General features: G+C 26.0%; 1 protein-coding gene across 1 annotated transcript in view; it reads left to right on the top strand.

Annotated features, from left to right (window-relative positions):
• The window catches only part of LOC108564907 (Ca(2+)/calmodulin-responsive adenylate cyclase-like), a gene marked incomplete at its 3' end in the record, with an annotated part of 105,877 nt that overhangs the window by 70,924 nt on the left and 22,503 nt on the right, over positions 1 to 12,450 (top strand). The window lies entirely within an intron of this gene.

The following is a 12,450-nucleotide window of genomic DNA, read 5'->3' as shown; positions in this document are numbered from 1 at the left end:
GTGGGTTAATGGTCTACATTTGAAATAATTTTATTTATGGAATTGCGCAATTAGACCTTTGATGATTACAAAGAAAATACATTAAGTCTGTTTATAACTCGTATATCTGATGTATTTATTATTTTCTTAAATTAAAACAAAATACAATTATTTCTTATTTTGTATCGACTATCTTAAGATTAAAAATTTACTTATTTGTCAAGTAGAGTGTAAACCCAATCTAACCAATTCGAGCCTACCTATTGGATCCTATCTGAAGTTAAAATAACCTATACGAATCTATCGAATCTTATTCGAAGCTAACCTAACGTATCCGAACCTATCTAATCCTATCCGAAGATAACCTAACGTATCCGAACCTATCGGATCCTATCCGAAGCTTATCTAACCTATCCGAACTTATCGAATCCTATACAAAGCTAACCTAACCTATCCGAACCTATCTAATCCTATCCGAAGATAACCTAACGTAACCTATCTAATCCTATCCGAAGATAACCTAACCTATCCGAACCTATCGAATACTATCCAAAGCTAATCTAACCTATCGAATACTATCCAGAGCAAATCTAATCGAACCTATCAAATCCTATCTGAAGCTATCCTAACCTATCAAATTCTATCCCAAGATAACCTCAACTATCCTAACCTATCGAATAGTATCCGAAGCTAATCTAACCTATCCGAACCTATCGAAGCCTATCCGAAGCTAACCTAGTTTTACCTAACCTGTAATTCGTGTTCAAAAATGAAAATACGGAAAATGAGCACTCGAAAAAGCAGTGTCTTCACATTTTAGTGATTTTTTCAGAAACTATAATTAATAGAATGGATCCAAAAATTCATATGATAGTTAAATAGTTGGGGAATGCAACGTATATCTAAATATAACTGTCACAACATAGTAATATTTATTACCATCACCATAAAATTAAAAAAAAAAAAACATAAAATTAGCAAAAGACCTTAATATTTATAAATTTAAAAAAAAAAATCCACAATATAAATATATTTTTTTTTTTGTAAATTATAAAAAAATATCAAAAAATTTAATTAATTTGTTATAAATTTTAACTAGTTAATAACACATATTAAAAAATACATCAAAGATATTTTTATGTTTTATAAAGTTATGTTAATTTCAAAATTTGGAACAGAAATTGCATAAAATATTTAAATTTTTATTACCGTCAATAAATACCCATGTTTTTATGAAACATTTTATGTCTTTAATTTGTAAATTTATCATGAAAATAAATAAAACGTGATTGCGGTTTACAAAAAAATGAGTTTACTTGTTTGCATTACAGAACGATTTTCATAATCTTAACATTATATATTTTCCTAAAAGAAAAAGAAAAAAATGAGAAATCTCATTTCCGTGTTTATTTTTCATCAGAAAGTCGGTTAGGATTAACGCAACTTCCTCTTATACCCACTCAAGTCCTCAAGGCAAATTGAATTTCGGTACTATTAAAACATAACGAAGGAGATGCATAATATATCGTTACAGCACGATGGAAACGCAGAACTTAGTTTAACCAACATTTCATCCGCTATTAATTAGTGTACGGATTTGCATCCGCCGGAGCATGGATTTACCATCCACAAATTTGTCTTCCTAAATCCAGCAATCAATTAGTCACTGAAAACAAAACTAGAGCAAATTCAATTTCGCCTTATTTATTTACTACAAAAAAAAACAAGATGGAAATATGACTTTTACACAAGTTTTACAAAATTATTTCATTGAATTTGATAATTTTTGATCTTAATATCAACAAAATACCAAACAATTAACTAATTAATTATGTTTTTTCATAATTTTGTTATTTCTTACAAAAAAAATATAAGAAGTTCTAAAGTTTATTTTTCACTCGTAAAATTACATTAATTGATTGATATTTTTTTTGTATCACTTACAATAAAAGTCTTACAAATCTTTAGTTTAAACTATTATGTAATGCAAAGTTATAACGTTTATAGAAATAGATAATTTTGTGTTTATTTACTAAACAAATATAATTTTATTTGTATTTTTTACACATTTATATAAATTCTTTCAAAAAAAAGAAACAATTTGAAAATATTGTCATTATTTACGAAAAATAAGCCGTTTTTGTACAGGAGAGGAAATTTTACATAGGGATCACCGGTCGAGTCATGGTACTGTGGGATTCTTACCGCACTAAAACCTCTTCCTAAATATTTATACATTTCATAATTTTTCTGAATAAATCTTAAATTTCCAGGAAATCAATGAAACACAAAACATGATTTTACATAATTTTGATCGAATTTGATAATTTTTTTATTTTAAATTTATTAATCTCAATAAAATACTTAACAATTAATTAATTAATTAATTCTTTCGATAATTTTGTTATTTGTTACAAAAATTAAATAAGTATAAGTTTTATTTTCACTTGTATTTATATAAATCTTTTTTTGAAATTGTAAAATTACATTAGTTGAACTACAATTATTACTTGTAATAAAAGTCTTACAAATCTTTATTCTTAACAATTAAATAATGCAAATTTATAACATTTATTAATAATGTTGTTATTAGTTACGAAAAATAAGTCTACTTAAAACATTTACACATTTCAATAATAATATTCAGAGTTTCTGTCAGAGACTTTAACCGAAATTAATTTCGGTCCGGTTTACGGTTACATTTCAAGTAAATGTTTATCGTTCCACATTCGGTTTCGGTTTGTCCGGTTGAAATTAAAATCGAAAAGAAGCAATTTAAATTGTTTAGTTAAATTTAAAATCGAGTCCAATATCAAATTTTGATTTAATTTTATTTACCAAATTCCATTCTTACTATTGTTTTCAATTATAAAATTGCAAATACAAAAGAAATAAAAATTAGTTAGTCACTAGTTCAACACATGCACATGTTTCTTCAGTCATGTTTACAGTAATATCCTTTTTTAGTCACTTTAATTTGAGTTTGTTCTAATGTTAGTTGTACTTGCCCTTTCTTCTTCAAATTTTCTCTTTTTAGTTTTTGGTTGATTGGTGAAGCTTTATTTATATTGATGATAAAGCCTTCCCTTGGAATTCGGACTTGATGATTTTGTTTATTTGAAAAAAGAATTCGGAGTATTCAAAGAGACTTCATTGATGTTTCTTATACATTGTTTATACAAGTTTCACATTAAAATTTCGTTACGGTTTCGGTTTTTCAATTAAGCAATTTTTCGTTCCGGTTAATTTCGGTTTACGGTTGTCGGTTCCGGTTAGACTCTCTAGTTTCTGTAAATAAATCTTAAATTTCCCGGTAAATCAATGAAACACGAAACTATAAGTTATTAATTATTAATCGAAAAGCATAGCATATCAACAACATAGAATTGACCCATTAAGTTCGACATTCGATTGCGGCGTAACCGATTGTATTTACAATGTCATTACTGTTCGTCGTTTATAAATAGTGTTCGATAGATAAGGACCTTGTGACCTCGAGAGTGACGACAATTAAGTTCAGTACGAACTACAAAAACGAATTAGGAACTGTATAAATATTAATTATGCAATTCTAATGAAATTTCCTCATTGTTAAATGCATATATTATTAGAATTTACACAAGGTTAAAGCACATACAAAAAAATGGTATAGAATGAAATGGATGTGAATATAATTCGTGTTCTCTGTGTCTCTCGGTGCTTGTTTTTTTAATTAAAATTGACGTAAAAGGGATGGTCATGAACATACGAAAAAAAAAACAAATGAACATACGAAGAAAAAAAAAGTAAATGGACAGAAATGTTATATGCTTACAAATGACACATTTTAATTAAAAAATAAATAAATGAAGGATAATATTTATGCTTCAGGTTTGTAAAGTTTTTTTTGTTGTTGATGTTTTCATATATTTTCCGGTGCGTTGCCTAATGTAATCAACGATGTTCGAGGAATTAATTGAATTTATTTATACAAAATCCCAATTTCAATTTTTTTTTTATTAGTTGAAAATGAACTTTTTTTTCATAACTGACGTATTTATTTAAATTTATTATTGTTTGTTCTTAATTACCTCAGTAATTTTATTGATTTGTCCAAATTCAACAAAAATTTGTAATTATTTTCATTTTATTTTAATCTTTACTCTCATTTACTTCAGAAATACTGAATTGTGAATCAAAATACAATTTCAACAAACGTGTTTTTCAATTTTTCAATCTTTGTTCTCATTTACTTCAATATTCTTCTCTTTGAGTTCATTATTTCTATTAATTTACACAAATTCAACAAACATATTTATTTTAATGTATTAATATTCATTTTCCAAAATAAAATTCACTCAATTTGTCTTTTTGTATTTTTCAATGAAACCGTTAATATTTATATTAAATACTAATATTTTCCTTTGATTTACAGTAAATATTCCAATAATTTAAAATAGAACAGATATTTAATTAATATTTGTATAATAGCAAATATGTAATAACATAATTACTAATCATTATTCAGTTTTACACTATTTTTCATAATTTACCTCAATATTCTATTAATTTACTCAAAAACATCAAAATTTAATGAATAGTAACAGCAAATTCATGAAATTTCAAGTGATAATTTAAAATAATAATATTTGTAATTAAAATCTTTATACTAACAAATTTAAGTTTAATAAGCATATTTTTTTGCCCTAAATCATCTAAATTTTCATTAATTTCTTTCCAACATAAAATATTATGATTCTTTCAATAATCCCAATTTGCATGATATTATTTGTAATAGAAAACTGATGTTTTTCTTTAATTTATAATCAAAATTACTTAATATTAAAAAAAAATACAATTCATTCATATTCTATGAATTCATCAAAAATATATTAAGTTTATTTCAATAAAAACAATGGAAATGTAAATGTTTTTTTATTCAAAACTAATAAATTTCTTCAATTTACAATAACAAATTAATCATGAAATAAATCGAAAGCTCGTGCATTTAAATACTTGATGATTATTGAGATTTTGAAATTTTGTTATGAAGATTTTGAAAATAATACAAAAAATTACAACTAATTAACATTTTTGCAATAACATATTAATAATTACAAAATTCACCCATACTTGATTTTCTTGAGATTATGAAAATAAGTTAAAACTTTCTTATTGAGATTTCGAATATAAATTTGCGAATTTGTTATTGAAATTTTATAAATAAATTCAGACTTATTTACAATAATAAATGAATCATTACAGAATTCCAAAACTTGTACTTAATGCAATTAAATACTTGATGTTCTTGTGATAAATTGAGACTTTGTTATTGAAAAGTTTTGAAAATAAATTCAGTTTCTTTTTCAATAAAAAACAATGTAATAATTTACATAGGATTTAATACAATCGGTTAAACCACACACAAATCAATCCACTGTCTACGCTTTCTTGTATACTTGTTTTTCTTTTCTTCTGCTTGGATGCATCACTGTGTGGAAATATTTACACGGAAAACATGTTTTCTCAATTACACATGCGAAGAGGCGTTCGGTAAATACTACAGTAATAGCGCTAAACGCCGTGCATAATTCGCTCTAACGATTTCTGACAACGTTTCGTGTGTGGATTGAGACGTTGTGCATTTGCGTAAAATTTAGTTTGATTATGAACGAATGTTCGTCACAAGCATTGTCAAAAGCGACAACAACAAAAAAAATGTGAATAAGTAGAAGGTATTAAATAATATTTGCAAGAGAATTACGTGATTTGGAAACGCGCCAAATTGTCGATGGAATTGCTAGACTATTTATTATCAATCGATATTAGAAAACTTGATTTTATTTATATAATCATAATAATGTGATCGTTGATAAGTTTATGTAATTCAAGTTTAGTGTGTTATGAAAAATTGTTATAATTTTGTCAATTTGTGTCGAAAAATTAGAAATTTTATACTGAATTTTATAAACAGCAATACCTCGCATAGTGCGGCTTCGTACACATTTCTTATCCATAAATGATCGTTTTTTTTTGTCTTTTACATAGTCAAGCACAATGTGAGTTATTGGTGTACTTACATTGAAAAATGTATATTGATCAAAATATCCATAATTATTGTAAACTTATTTTACAAAATATTTTTTTTATATAATCATTGTAAATTTGTTAATCTTGGTCTACTCATTATTAACAATTAATTGTACCATGAAATGAAAGAAACAACATAAAGTTATGACTCATTAAATAGTGTTTTGGGACACCCTGTATATATTTTAATAGTAAAGTAATATTTATTGCATAAATACAAAAAATATAGAAATTTTCTAAATCAAAAAATTCTTGTATAAAAATGGATTTATATACATTTTTTTAAATAAATAAATGCTCGTTTCTATAGTCAAGTATCTTTTAGTGCAGTTTACAAAGTCCTCGATTAGTCCGGTTTCTTCAAACAGTCTCTGATTACCCGCACAATGTGAGTTATTGGTGTACTTACATTGAAAAATGTATATTGATCAAAATATCCATAATTATTGTAAACTTATTTTACAACATATTTTTTTTTATATAATCATTATAAATTTGTTAATCTTGGTCTACTCGTTATTAATAATTAATTGAACCATGAAAAGAAAGAAAAATCATATAGTTATGACTCATTAAATAGTGTTTTGGGACACCCTGTATATATTTTAATAGTAAAGTAATATTTATTGCATAAATACAAAAAATATAGAAATTTTCTAAATCAAAACATTCTTGTATAAAAATGGATTTATATACATTTTTTTAAATAAATAAATGCTCGTTTCTATAGTCAAGTATCTTTTAGTGCAGTTTACAAAGTCCTCGATTAGTCCGGTTTCTTCAAACAGTCTCTGATTACCCGCACAATGTGAGATATTGGTGTACTTACTTTGAAAAATGTATATTGATCAAAATATCCATAATTATTGTAAACTTATTTTACAAAATATTTTTTTTATATAATCATTATAAATTTGGTCTAATTAATTGAACCATGAAAAGAAAGAAAAATCATAAAGTTATGATACAAAAAATATAGAAATTTTCAAAATCAAAAAAATCTTGTATTAAACTGAATTTATATACATTTTTTTCTATATATAAATGCTCGTTTATATATTCAAGTATCTTTTAGTGTAGTTTACAATTAATCCTCGATTAGTACGGTTTCGAATAGTCGGGGATATTGGCTATTAACTGTACTTACATTGACCAAATTAATCATAATTATTGCAAACATATTCTATACAAAATATTCAATATTAATCAATGAAAATGCTATCAAAATAAATAAAAGTGTACACTAAATACTGAATTGTAGACATAAATCTGTTGTAATAATCGTTCATCAGAGAAAATAAAGACGTAAAACTATAAGTCTATTGTCTGGTCAATGTTTTGTCACTAATAAATGTATGCTTTCTATTTTCGAAATAAAATATGTGTTTACGAATATTCCATGCATAGTTCTGTGAATATTTCAAGACCCAGAGCCAAGTGGCAATTTGCCGTGAATATAGATTCGCTTTCGGGTGAAACGCAAGAGAACCCCGCAATTTCCACGACCGAAATACATGTGAAACCGGGAAATTCGAAGCCGCGAAAGATGAAAAGACCAAAGAAGAAGCTAAGAAAGAAAGAAAGACGGTTTCCTTTCACGCATTTATACGTGCTTATGCTTCTTATCCCTCACGATTCAATACACCGTTGGAATTTATTTCCATTTTTTATGCGACGGATATTAATGGTCCATTTTGCAATGTTTGAGATCGCTCAGATTTTTTTTCCTCTCTGCTTTGCAAGAAGAAGGCGAGTCGAGGATTTGGAACGTTTCCAGGAAATACATCGTATATAATGACTTTTCGTATGCGTTCAAAACATTTGCTTCTTACACAAGGTTTCTCTCTAAGGTCAAATGATTTTATAATAAGCTTAATTCTTAAGTAATTCAAAATTTGGTAGAAATTATCAAATATTTTCTTATAATTTAATACGATTTTATTCGATTGTGTAAAGATTAGCCAATTTTCTTTCAACTGAATGTTTTATACTGAAAATACTTGAATTATGCACTGAAAATAGTTCAACAAATTCTTAAGTTAAATTTTATTAATAAAAGATTAAAAAATTGGTAGAAATTATCCAATATTTTCTTGTATTTTAATATGATTTAAATTGATTCTGTAAAGATTGGTCAATTTTCTTTCAGCTGAATATTTTATACTGAAAATACTTGAATTATGCACTGAAAATAGTTCAAAGAAAATGTAACTGCAGCAAAATTTACATGTGTTCATATTACGTGAGCATTTATGACAACATCAAGACATCTGCGTGCATCGTATAATTCACATGGAAATTCTACTCTCATAATTCGTGTCACATCCATTGAAATAATAATAGCCAGTAAAATACAAAACGCAGTTTATGTGCGAAACGTTTAATGCTTTCCACGAAACAATGTAGTTTACATTCAATGCAAGTTTTTGTTTCAAGATCTTTGCTATAACTTTCAATTTATCGAATAGAATATAAAAGAAATTCCATTAATAAATCATCTTATCAATCGAGCTTACTTTGATAATTGCTATTACGTAACGTTAATTAATTAAAATTTGTTTCACGTCTTCACATTTTATTTAATTATATACACCAATTAGATTATTGAATATTTATATTAAAGATAAAGCTATAGCCTTTCCAATAAGATTTTTACCAAATTTGTGGTGTTTACTGCTTTCTTCTAATAAGATGTTAAAATTGAGTAATAAAATCAGGGCAACGTTTTCACGTTTTAATTAATTACTCAATTACTACGTGTTTTAATTATACCAAGGAATATGCATATTAAAGATAAAAAATATAACGTTTTCAATAAGATTTTTACCAAATTTGTGCTGTTTACTGCTTTCTTCTAATAAATTGTTAAATTTGAGAAATAAACTCAATGCAATGTTTTCACGTTTTATTTAATTACTCAATAACTACGTATTTAAATCATATCAAGGAATATGCATATTAAAGATAAAATTATAACGTTTTCAATAATATTTTTACCAATTTTGTAGTGTTTACTGCTTTCTTCCAATAATCTGTTAAAATTGAGTAATAAAATCAGGGCAATTTTTTCACGTTTTAATTAATTACTCAATAACTACGTATTTTAATTATACTATGCAATATGCATATTAAACGTAAAACTATAACGTTTTCAATAAAATTTTTACCAATTTTGTGGTGTTTACTGCTTTCTTCTAATAAGCTGTTAAAATTGAGTAATAAAATCTATGCAATGTTTTCACGTTTTAATTAATTACTCAATAACTACGTATTATAATTATACCAATATTAAAGATAAAACTATAACGTTTTCAATAAGATTTTTACCAAATTTGTGATGTTTACTGCTTTCTTCTAATAAGCTGTGAAAATTGAGTAATAAAATCAGTGCAATTTTTTCACATTTTAATTAATTACTCAATAACTACGTATTTTAATTAAACCATTTAATATGCATATTAAAGATAAAACTATAACGTTTTCAATAAGATTTTTACCAACTTTGTGATGTTTATTGCTTTCTTCTAATAAGCTGTTAAAATTGAGTAATAAAATCAGGGCAATGTTTTTACGTTTTAATTAATTACTCAATAAGTACGTATTAAAATTATACTATGGAATATGCATATTAAACGTAAAACTATAACGTTTTCAATAAGATTTTTACCAGATTTGTGGTGTTTACTGCTTTCTTCTAATAAGTTGTTAAAATTGAGTAATAAAATCAGGGCAATTTTTTCATGTTTTAATTAATTACTCAATAACTACGTATTTTAATTATACCATGGAATATGCATATTAAACGCAAAACTATAACGTTATTTATAAGATTTTTACCAAATTTGTGGTATTTACTGTTTTCTTCTAATAAGCTGTTAAAATTGAGTAATAAAATCAGGGCAATGTTTTCATGTTTTAATGAATTACTCAATAACTACGTATTTTAATTAAACCAAGGAATATGCATATTAAAGATAAAACTGTATCGTTTTCAATAAGATTTTTACTAAATTTGTGGTATGTACTGCTTTCTTTTAATAAGCTGCCAAAAATTGAGTAAAAGAATCAGGGCAATATTTTAACGTTTCAATTATATCATCAAATATGAGTATTAAAATACTTTTTAAGATTATACTTATATAAATATTCTTGGATTAAGAATGTTTATTTTGTGATTAAGTAATGAAAGACTTCCGAAGATTGTAAAGATTTAAATGAAAATAAAAACGTACTCATCTGATTAAATTCATGTAAGGATCTTTCGTGGTTAATTTATTTTTTATTGCATCCTCCAAAAAAAAAAAGGAAATCTGTATTCGTTTCGTTTCCGAGTTTATAAACAGTCGTAAATTTCAATGCACTAAAAGCAGATCTTTAAAATAAGAAAAGGGGGTTCAATGTTTGTCGATAGAGGAGCGGCAGCAGAAACGTGATCCTAGGTAGTCTGGTATAATAAACTTTGAAACAAAAACCGAAATGAAAGAAGAAGGAAGGAGAACAAATATAAAGGTGCTCGAGCGCAGAAAATAGATACGCTTTTCCGTATGAGATTACTCGCAAGGATGAGACCTTCAATTTTTTAATTAAATTATGTTTAGCTTCGTTATAATAAAAAATCAATTCTAATATCAGGATGTAACGTCGCCATAAAAGAATGGTAATAAACTTTATTGTTTTCATTAAATTGTATCAATCTTACGATTTACTGCTTGCTTAGGTGTATTAATATAAGCTTATAAGTTTCCTTTTGTTGTTTTGAACTAGGGTTTATATAAAAAGCAAGACTTTTAGAAAAACCGGTTTTCTATTCTCAGCTTCTCTACAAAACCGGTTTTCGAATTTTCCCAAAAAAATATGGATTTCTACAACGTATTTTCTTAGTTCAGACAATAAAAATCTAGAATATTACAGAAAAATGAATAACAATAAATGACTATTTTCTCAGAAAATATGATTTAAAAATGTATTTATTTTCCATACAAAATTTCCAGAAATAGAAAAAAGTCAATTGATAAACGTAGAGAAACATTCTTATGTATGTAAATATTTCTATCATGGCCATCTCGTTTGTCTGTTAAGACTTCTTTCTTTTTGTTTCATGAAATTTACTATTTACTAATATTCTTGTTTTATACAAGACATAATTTTGAAATTATTAAAATAATTAATTCATTTCTATATTAAAAGTCTAGGCCTGAAAACCGGTATTTTTGAATTATATAATTTGTTTCAAACCCGTAAGTACCATGGATGGATCAAAGTGACCCACTTGATGTTTTCGCATTTTATTGTAATGTAATTATGGGAGTTCTAGTAGCTATTCTAGTATTATCTAGTGCACTTTTCAGTAGGAGTATTTTGGGTCAAAATGATCCTTCTATAGCAAATACATCAATATTTGTATTTCAAAGTGGAATAACTTTGGTTTCTCATGTACCAGAATGAGGAATGGTGTTGAATTCATTAAATAATAAGAAATATTCTGTGTTTATTGTAAAAATTAATGATTTGTTCTATTTTATAAATATATAATAATTGGGTCATTTTGACCCATATGTAGTACTTGTCTTTAATTATGTTATAGCTTTGATTATGACCTAAATGTATATTTAGCTTATATAGCTTTGATTATTAGGTGTTAGCATTGATCTTCGGTGCTTGTGTATTGCAACAGTGGACGTCTATTGTTTTGGTAGATGAATTATGCACGTCGCGACGGTCAATGTGTATTTGCTCTGGTGATGATGTTCAATATGCAGCAAACTGCATTCTGGACACCCTCGATCACTTCATTGGATAACTGAAATTGATCGAAGTGCACTCGCTCAAGCCGACAGTCACGATCCAAAATGACCTATTACCACACAAAACCGCAATTGCAACATCAGACAATAGAACGAAATTAGTAACAACAAAATAAATTTCTTTACATTATTTCTTAAAGAAATTCCCTCATTTTGTTTAAAATTATTAATGATAACAATTCAATTTAATTCAACAAACATTTTCACATAAATATTTAGAAGTAAAACAGGTTGAAAGAAACTTTTTTAATAGAAATATTTACAAAAAAAAAACGCGAATTATTAATAGTTTTCTTTTAACTTTTAATTGTTATAAATTTAAAAAAAAATGTTTCAAAACGGACTAACCGAGGACTTTAAAACTACATAAGAGACTTATGACTTTTTCAATTAATTTTTTTTTTCGAAATTTTCAAAAATGTTTGAAACCGGACTAATTGAGAACTTTAAAACTACATAAAAATATACTGCGCAAAAAGAGACTTGCGACGTTTTCAATTAAACTATAGTTTTGAAATGTTCAAACCGGACTATAGTGAATCCGGATTGATCGAAACAAGCACTATGTATTAATGAATCCGGACTAATCAAGAATTTT

This window comes from Nicrophorus vespilloides, unplaced genomic scaffold (genome assembly GCF_001412225.1).
Source record: "Nicrophorus vespilloides isolate i.1.1-1 unplaced genomic scaffold, Nicve_v1.0, whole genome shotgun sequence".
In the NCBI taxonomy this organism is placed as follows: Eukaryota; Metazoa; Arthropoda; class Insecta; order Coleoptera; family Silphidae; genus Nicrophorus; species Nicrophorus vespilloides.
This window is presented reverse-complemented; position numbering and strand designations above follow the sequence as displayed.